Below are 8,919 nucleotides of genomic sequence, written 5' to 3'. Positions count from 1 at the left end.
AGAAGGCTAGAAATGGACCTACCCTATGACCCTGCAATGCCTCTCCTGGGGATATATCCTAAGGAACTCAACACATCCACCCAAAAAGATCTGTGTACACATATGTTCTTGGCAGCACAATTTGCAATAGCCAAAACCTGGAAGCAACCCAGGTGTCCAACAACAGATGAGTGGCTGAGCAAGTTGTGGTATATATACACAATGGAATACTACTCAGCTATAAAAAATGGTGGCTTCACCGTTTTCAGCCAATCTTGGATGGACCTTGAAAAATTCATGTTAAGTGATTTCACTTAACAGTCAGAAACAGAAGGATGAATATGGGATGATCCCACTCTCAGGCAGAGGTTGAAAAGCAAGATCAGAAAAGAAAACACAAGTAGAACCTGAAATGGAATTGGCATATCGCACCAAAGTAAAAGATTCTGGGGTGGGTGGGTGGGGAGAATACAGGTACAAGAAGGATGATAGAGGACCTAGTGGGGGTTGTATTGTTATATGGGAAACTGGGGAATGTTATGCATGTACAAACTATTGTATTTACTGTTGAATGTAAAACATTAACTCCCCAATAATGAAATAAAAAAAAATTACCCTAGGAGTGGTGAAATTGCAAATGTGACCACTACCCCCACCCCCCACAAATGCTACGAAGAGAGAGAGGGGCCTGGTGGTGGGCCTGTTTGAGCACACATGTTACAGTGCACCAAGAACCCAATGTTCAAACCCCAGGTCCCCACCTGCAGGGGGAAAGCTTTACGAGTGGTGAAACAGAGCTGCATGTGTCTCTCTTCTCTCTCTGTCTCCCCCTAATCTCTCAATTTCCGGTTCTCTGTCCAATAAATAGAGAATAATAATAAAAAAAAAGTTACAAAAGAGAGAGAACATGTACGTTATTTTACAAGTAATGGCAAATTCTAATTCTTGGTTTAGCACTCACTATTCCTTATAGGATTTACAGCTTATGCATACAGGTAAGCACCTATCCAGCTAGCTACTGAGAACCTCGTCTTGAATACAGGACATCTTGCCCACAACAAGGCATTTGCTAAGCCAAGATTCTTTCTCTTGGATATTGGAACTGGCTTTATAAAAAGAACTTGGCAGTCACTACTGAAACATTACCAAAAGAAAATGCTATTTAATGACACAAGAATAAAGAACTATGAGCACCTCTCTCTGGATTCCTCCCTCAGTGATCTCCTGAATCCAGAACCACCTCTGGCCCCAAGCTGTTCTTTATTTAACATTGCTTTGCTTGACCTAACTAGAACATCAAAGCACTATATTAAATCTTAGTGTGAACTCATTAACTAGTTTATTTAAAAAATATTTATAAGGGTTTGGGCCCCCATTCTCCATCTGCAGGGTGAATGCTTCATGAGTGGTAAAGCAGGTCTGCAAGTGTCTCTCTGTCTCTCTCCCTAACTCCCCCTTCTCTCTCAATTTCTCTCTGTCCTACCCAAAAATATGTGTGTGTGTTCAATTCCCCATACCACATTATAAGCCAGAGCTAAGCAGTGTTCTGATAAAAAGTAAAAAAAAAAATCAAAGCATCACTCTGGTACATGCAATACCAGGCTTGAACTCATGATCTGTTGAGAGTTAACACTAGCCAAATGCACTACCTCAAGCATGAGAACCTCTCTGCATAACCATGATGCTATCTACCCCCACCCATGTCTAGTTCTATCTCTCTCCTGTGTCACGTGTTTTTTTTTTTTTTTTTAGTTGAAGGAGTAAATAGGGTAGGAGTTATATAAAAGGATTTCATGCTTGAGACTCTGAGGTCTCATATTCAATTGCCCCCCATCACAACGAGCAGAGCTTTGATAAAAAAAAAAAAATGGGGCTGAGTGATGGCACACACATTACAATGTGCAAGGACTCAGGTTCAAGCCGCTGATCCCCACCTGCAGAAGAGAGAAGCTTCACAAATGGAGAAGCAGAGCTGCAGGTGTCTCTCCCTCTTAGTCTTCCCCTTCCCTCTCAATTCTATCTCTATCCAAAATAAATAGATTAATAGATTGATAGATGGATGGCTAGATAGGAACACAGAGGCTACGAGAGTGATGTGAGAGGGGCTGAGGAGACTGTATAGTGGTTAAGTAAAAGACTTTCATGTCTGTAGCTCTTTAGTCCCAGGTTTAACCCCCCACAACAACATAAGGCAGAGCTGAACAGTGCTCTAGTCTTTCTGTGTATATGTATGTATGCATGTATCTATCTTTCAAGTAAAAAATGAAAATATTGAGAAACGCCAGCACCAAAATGTTCTTCAATATGATAGAGGCCAGGCTTGTATATGGCAAAGCATACTATCCAAGTGAACTACTTCTCTCTCTTTAGATAGAGACAGAGAAGCAATGAAAAAGTGAATGAGATCACAGCACCAAGACTTCTCTCAGTGCAGAAGAGGGCAGGTTTAAACTTGACATATGCACATGGCAGAGCAGTGCACTATCCAAGTGAGCTATTTCACTGACCCAGTTAAATATTTAATTAATTTTATCAGAGTACTGCTCAACTCTGGTTTATAGTGGCATAGGATGGGTTTCAGAGCCTCAGGCATGAGAGTCCTTTTGCATAACCATTATGCTATCTCACCGAACCCATGCTCCCCCAAAAATTTTTAAGTCATTAATAAGAGTTAGTTGATTGTTGGTATGCTTCTAAATCCTGCTTATGAGACCTTCTGTTTTGACCATCACATTAAGTTCGCTAGTATTACTTACGATGTATTCTATTTATATAACCACTGTTAACTAAGCACTCCCCTGCCTCCAGGACATTGGTTTAATCCTCACTGGTTCGCGCTTTTCCCTTCTCCCCGCCAACTATCCTACGTACTTCCTTGTTCCTGACTCTTCTGCCTCAGGAGAGATGCAGGACAGAATTGTGTTGTGATTAGAAGAGATTAGATTGTTGAACCCCATCTCCGCTCATCAATAAAGAGATACTGCTTCCCAGCTCAGCCATGAGTCTCTGGTCATCTCCCTCTCCTGCCTGAGAGGCTATTCCGGCAGTTGATGTGGTCTTTGCAGTCTGGGAGTGGCACAGAGGATAAAACATTGGATTCTCAAGTATGAGGTTCTGAGTTTCATCCCTATCTTCACATGTGCCACAGTGATGCTCTGGTGTTCTCTCTCTTATTAATACATTTTTTAAGTTATCTTCAAGTCATAACAGTGAAATATCTATATTCAGAAACCACATAAGTAAACTCAGGGTATGTGTCCCAGACAGCTACAGGGACTGTGTCCACGAAAACTGGAATGCAGGGCTGGGGAAACAGCATTAATGGTTCTGCAAAAGATTTTCTTGCCTGAAGCTCCGAGGTCCCAGGCCAATCCCCAGCACCATCATAAACCAGAACTGAGCAGTGATCTGATGTGAAAGAAAGGAAGAAAAAAAGAAAGAAACTGAAATGCTATAGTTATATATTTTTCCTTCAAATCATTTTATTGAGTGTATAATAGTTTACAGTTGTAGACACATGGGCAGGACTTTCATCTCCTTGTGATAGGTGTCTGCAAAACACCCCCAACCCCAACTTAGGTTCTTTTTCTACAAGGAACCCCAAAACTCACATCCCCTCCTCTCTCAAATATTTTGGCTCAGTGCAATACAGTTTTCTCTTTCTCTCTGTTTCTTAAATTTTATCTGCGAGATCTTGTATTTATCTGTGTCCATCACATTTTGGCTTATCCTCCTTAACATAACTTTTTAGATAAATGAATGATAGTTTCCTAATATGTCAACATGACTAAATTACAGTCCCCAGTTACTCAAATAAATAGTAATCTAGGTGTTAGTACAAAGACTGTTTTAGATTCAATGTAACTATATAATGAGGGGCCTTAAGGAGTTAATTTGGGTGGATCTGATTCAATCAATTAAAAGACCATAAAAGCAGATGACTCAGGAGGTGCTCCATTGGATGAAGGATTAGATTGGATTATCAAGCCTGAGATACTGAGTTCCATTCCTGGCATCAAATATGCCAGAGGATGCTCTGGTTCTTACTCTCTCCCCTTCTCTGTCATTAATAAGTATTAAAGCCAAGGCCTGGGAGGAAGTACAGGAGATAAAGCCTTGAACTCTCAAGCATGATATCCTGAGTATGATCCCTGGAATCCTGTATGTCAAAATAATGCCCTGATTCTCTCTCTCTCTCTCATAAATAATTTTTAAAGAGCGAGATTTGCTGTACAACATTAATATCACCATTGTGAAGTCTGGGTAGTGATACAGTAGCTAAAGTGTTAAATTGAAAAGCATGAGGTCTTGTGTTTGATCTCCACCATCACATGTGCCAGAGTTCATATGTGCTCTGGCTCTCTCACTCCCTCTCTCTCTCTCCTTAGTAAATACATCTTTAAAATAATAAATGTGGTCCGGGAGGTGGTGCAGTGGGTAAAGGGTTGGACTCTCAAGCACAGGACCCCACGTTTAATTCCCAGCAGCACATAGACCATAATGATGTTCTGATGCTCTCCCTTTGTATCTCTCATTAATTAATAAATAAATAAAACCTGGGGTTGGGGGAGTTGGGCAGTAGCGCAGCAGGTTAAGCGGATGTGACGCAAAGCGCAAGAACCAGCATAAGGATCCCGGTTCCAGGCCCCGGCTCCCCACCTGCAGAGGAGTCGCTTCACAGGCGGTGAGGCAGGTCTGCAGGTGTCTCTCTCCCCATCTCTGTTTTCCCCTCCTCTCTCCATTTCTCTGTCCTATCCAACAACAACGACATCAATAACAACAATAATAACTGCAACAATAAAACAACAAGGGCAACAAAAAGGGAATAAATATTTTAAAAAATTTTAAAAGAACCTGGGGCTGGGTAGTGGCACACCTGGCAGAGTGCACATGTTAAAATGTGCAAGGACCCTTGTTCAAACTCCAGGCTTCTAATCTCTTTTTATTATCTTTATTTATTGGATAGAAATAGCCAGAAATCAAGAGGATTAGAGAGATAGACCCTGCAGCCCTGCTTCACCACTTGCAAAGTTTTTACCCTGTGGGTGGGGACTGGGCTCTTGAACCCAGATCCCTGTGCACTGTAATATATGCGTTCCTTCAGGTGCGCCACCACCCAGACTCCTACTTACAGGGGGAAAGTTTCACAAGAGTTTAAGCAGTGCTTAAACTCCCCTATTGATTTTCCTTTGTCTCTATCCATTAAACAAAGTAATTAAATATTTCAATTAAATTTTTTTTTTTTACCAGAGCACTGATCAACTCTGGTTTACGGTGGTACAGGGGATTGAACCAGGGACTTCGAAGCCTCAGGCATGACAGTCTGTTTGCATAACCATTATGCTATCTACCCCTGCCCTAAAATAAAAATTTTTTAAATAATAAATGGCCATTGTAACTAAGCTATCACTGTAGCAAGTTCTTATATACAAGTTAAATACTGAATGTGTACATATTATTAAATATGACAAAATAGGGCTGTTAATGTTATTGCTTAGTTTATTTCATTTTCTCTTTAAAAATTGCAAACATTAAAAAATTGCTTTTTAAATTGTCTTCTACATTGGTAGTTTTGGTGATACTGCCCCCTGGAGGACATTCTAGAAACTTGCTGATAATTTTAGAAGTAATCATGAGGACTGGGGAGACAGCATAGTAGTTATGCAGAGATCTTCATGCTGAGGCTCAAAGGTCCTAAAGCTAAACTCCCCACCGCACAAGCTAGAACTGAGCATTGCTCTGGTTAAAGAAAACAAATAAACACAAAGTAGCAATAATGGAAGAAGTTACCAGTATTGTGCACATATAACCAGGATGTTTGACTCCCTACAACTTATAAGTTATACTGTATGTGGGTAGGAGTAGACAGCATATATGCAGAGACTCTCACGCCTGAGGCTCTAAAGTCCCAGTTTCAATCACCTGTACCACCATAAGCCAGAACTGAAGAGCTGAGGAGTGCTCTGGTTTAAAAAAGAGAGAGAGAAGTTATACTATAAAAGCAAAAACAAATAACTTTATAATTCTCTGGCCTTAGAATTTCACCACAGAGCCAACAAAATAGCTCACTTGCATGGTACACTAGGCTCGAACCAGCCCCCACCACATTTGGAGGAAGTTTCAGTGCCAGGGTGTCTTTCTCTATATGGGGGGGGGGGGGGAGAGAAACCTAGAACAGTGACAGGGCAGTTACATAACTAAAACTCAAAACATTGGGCTTCCCTCCCAACCTAGGCCATGTTCACGTGCCTGGGCACTATGACCAAAATAATAAGTATTTCACATATATTCTTGCACAACGTTAATATAGATTAAGTTTTACGGTAACTGAAGTTATTCTGCAAATCATGGAAAGATTATGTGTACATACACATCTACAAGCAAGATTTCTGGTTCACAGTTCCCCAAATCTTGGAATTTTCTGAGCAATGAGATTAAAGAGAACATCTTCTGTGACATTTGAGCTTTCTTTTTTTTTTTTATTTCTGCTTTGCGTTTCTACTTTTTTTTTTTGAGCTTTCTTTAACTCTTACATTTGCTTATAGTTTATACATGTATATGTTTATATATGTATATGTATATAAGTGGTTTACAGTAAATACAGTTGTTGAGACATTTGACTTTCTGTCCTCAGTTCCTTAAGTTGCTTCAGAACCACAGAGGTGAAATGGGCATCTTGTTATTCATAAACCTCTTCAACCACAGATGAATTTATGTGATTGCAAAGAGACTCTCATGCCTGAGGCTCCAAAGTCCCAGGTTCAATCCCCCATACCACCATAAGCCAGAGCTGAGCAGTACTGTGGTAAAAAAAAAAAATATATATATATATATATATATATATATATATATGTATATATGATGCTGTTTAGGAGGTGGTGCAGTGGATAGGGTATTGGACTCTCAAATATGAGGTCCTGAATTTAAACTCTGGCAGTGCATGTGCCAGTGATATTCTGATTCTCGTTCCCTCTCTCCTTATATCTCTCTCATTAATAAATACAAAAAAAAAAAAAGAGGTGGCTAGGCTGTAGCGCAACAGATAAAGCTCACATAATACAAAGCACAAGGATCCTGTTTCGAACCCCCAGCTCCCCACCTGCAGAGGGGGTCATTTCACAAGCAGTGAAGCACGTCTGCAGGCATTTCTCTCTCACTCTGTCTCCCCTCTTCCCTCAATTTCTCTGTTCTATTCCCTGAAGGAAATAACAGGGAAAAATGGCCTGTAGGAGCAGTAGACTCATAGTACCAGCACCTAGCCCCCGCAATAACCCTGGCGGCAAAAAAGAAAGAATTTCAGAAATGGGCGTGGTAGCCAAGGGAACAGACCACAAATATAGGAGTGGGGCCCTCAGTTCTACCCCTTGGATTCCAGAAAGTGGAAATGAACTGGAGGTTGTATCAGTCATCAATGGCCACAATCTTATCAATGTAAAGCTATATAAGAACAATCTTATCAATGTAACAATCTTATCAATGTAAAGCTATATAAGAACACAAAAGGAAGAGGTTTGGAGAGCTTGCACGCTGGTGAGCCAAAAGCTTCCACATACCATATAGCAAGGCCCCAAACTTCATGAGGACATTTATTTGAGATACAGTCCTGTGTACATCATAATCTAGCTATCTGTATGCTTTATGGGAACAATGATTGAAAGACTCAAGTTTTCCCCTCCCTTCTCAAATTTCTGTCTCATCAAACAAATCAATTTAAGAAAGATAATCTGGTATAGACTTTTTTTTTTTTAAACCAGAGCACTGTTCAGTTCTGGCATATGATGGGTGCTAGGGATTAAACCTGGGACCTTTGGTATCTCAGACATGAAAGTTTTTTTTGCATAACCATTATGCTATCTCCCCAACCCTGGTATAGAATTCTTGGTTGCAGCTATAAAACCATCTCAATCAATCAATAAATTTATCCTGTGAAATAACTGACAAACTATAGCTGGTGATTTCAATTCACTCCACAAAGTACCTGGTAAGGAATGATGGCAAAAACTAATGTAAGAGAAGAAAATAATAAATGAAGAAAAATGAAGAGCGCACTTCGGGCCCAGGCAAGTGGTGAAGCAGAGCTGCGGGTCTCTCACTCTCCCTCTCAATTTGTGGCTGTCTCTATCCGATAAATAAGTATCACCTAGAATAGCTCTGTAAATATTAATCAGATCAGTCACTATCTTCAGCCTCAAGTAACTTCACACTTAAAATCCCTAGTTGTTGTCATGGCTAGCAGGCAGTATGAGTTCACCTTCGCTGCTTCTCTGACCTCATTTCCAGTGCTACTTCACCGAGTTCACTCTGCTCCAAGACCTGTGCTCCCCATAAAAAAGGGCAGAGCTGCTCCACACTCTATTTTAACGTCTCCCGCGCCTACACCACCTCCCACAGATATTCACGCAGTCACACCCTCTCCTCACTCAGGTCTCAGCGCCCACATGACAGCAGGCGTAAAGTAGCTCACTACGCCTCTCACTGTTCAGTTTTCTTTTTCTTACAGCAGACTCTGATCCTTCCTTCTCCAGAATGGCCAGTTAAGGCAACGACTTCTGTTCACCTATCTACCATCACCCAAATCAGCAAAGAGTAAGTGCCCAATACGTGTGTGTGTGTGTGTGTGTGTGTGTGTGTGTGTGTGTGTGTGTGTGTCCGTCCGTCCCTGTCCGGCTGTCTGTCGGCAGTGATCAGCTCTGGCTTAGGGTGCAGTGGAGGAAAATTGAACCTGGGACTTCCGAAGCCTCGGCACGGCTATCTCTGCACAGACATCATGCTACTCCGCCCCCTTGCTCTGCCTTTCTGCCTCTCGTGGGCTGCGCCTACTCCCTGGACGTGGCGAACGGCCTCTGCGGCCCTTGCGGGTGACCCCTGCCTGCAAATCTTGATCAAGCAGCTGGCGGCCTCCCACGCTCGAGGCCCGGAGCTCAGCTCCCGACAGCACAG

This window comes from Erinaceus europaeus, chromosome 7 (assembly GCF_950295315.1).
Source record: "Erinaceus europaeus chromosome 7, mEriEur2.1, whole genome shotgun sequence".
NCBI lineage: Eukaryota > Metazoa > Chordata > Mammalia > Eulipotyphla > Erinaceidae > Erinaceus > Erinaceus europaeus.
The sequence above is the reverse complement of the archived record's forward strand: the minus strand, read 5'-3'. Positions refer to the sequence as shown.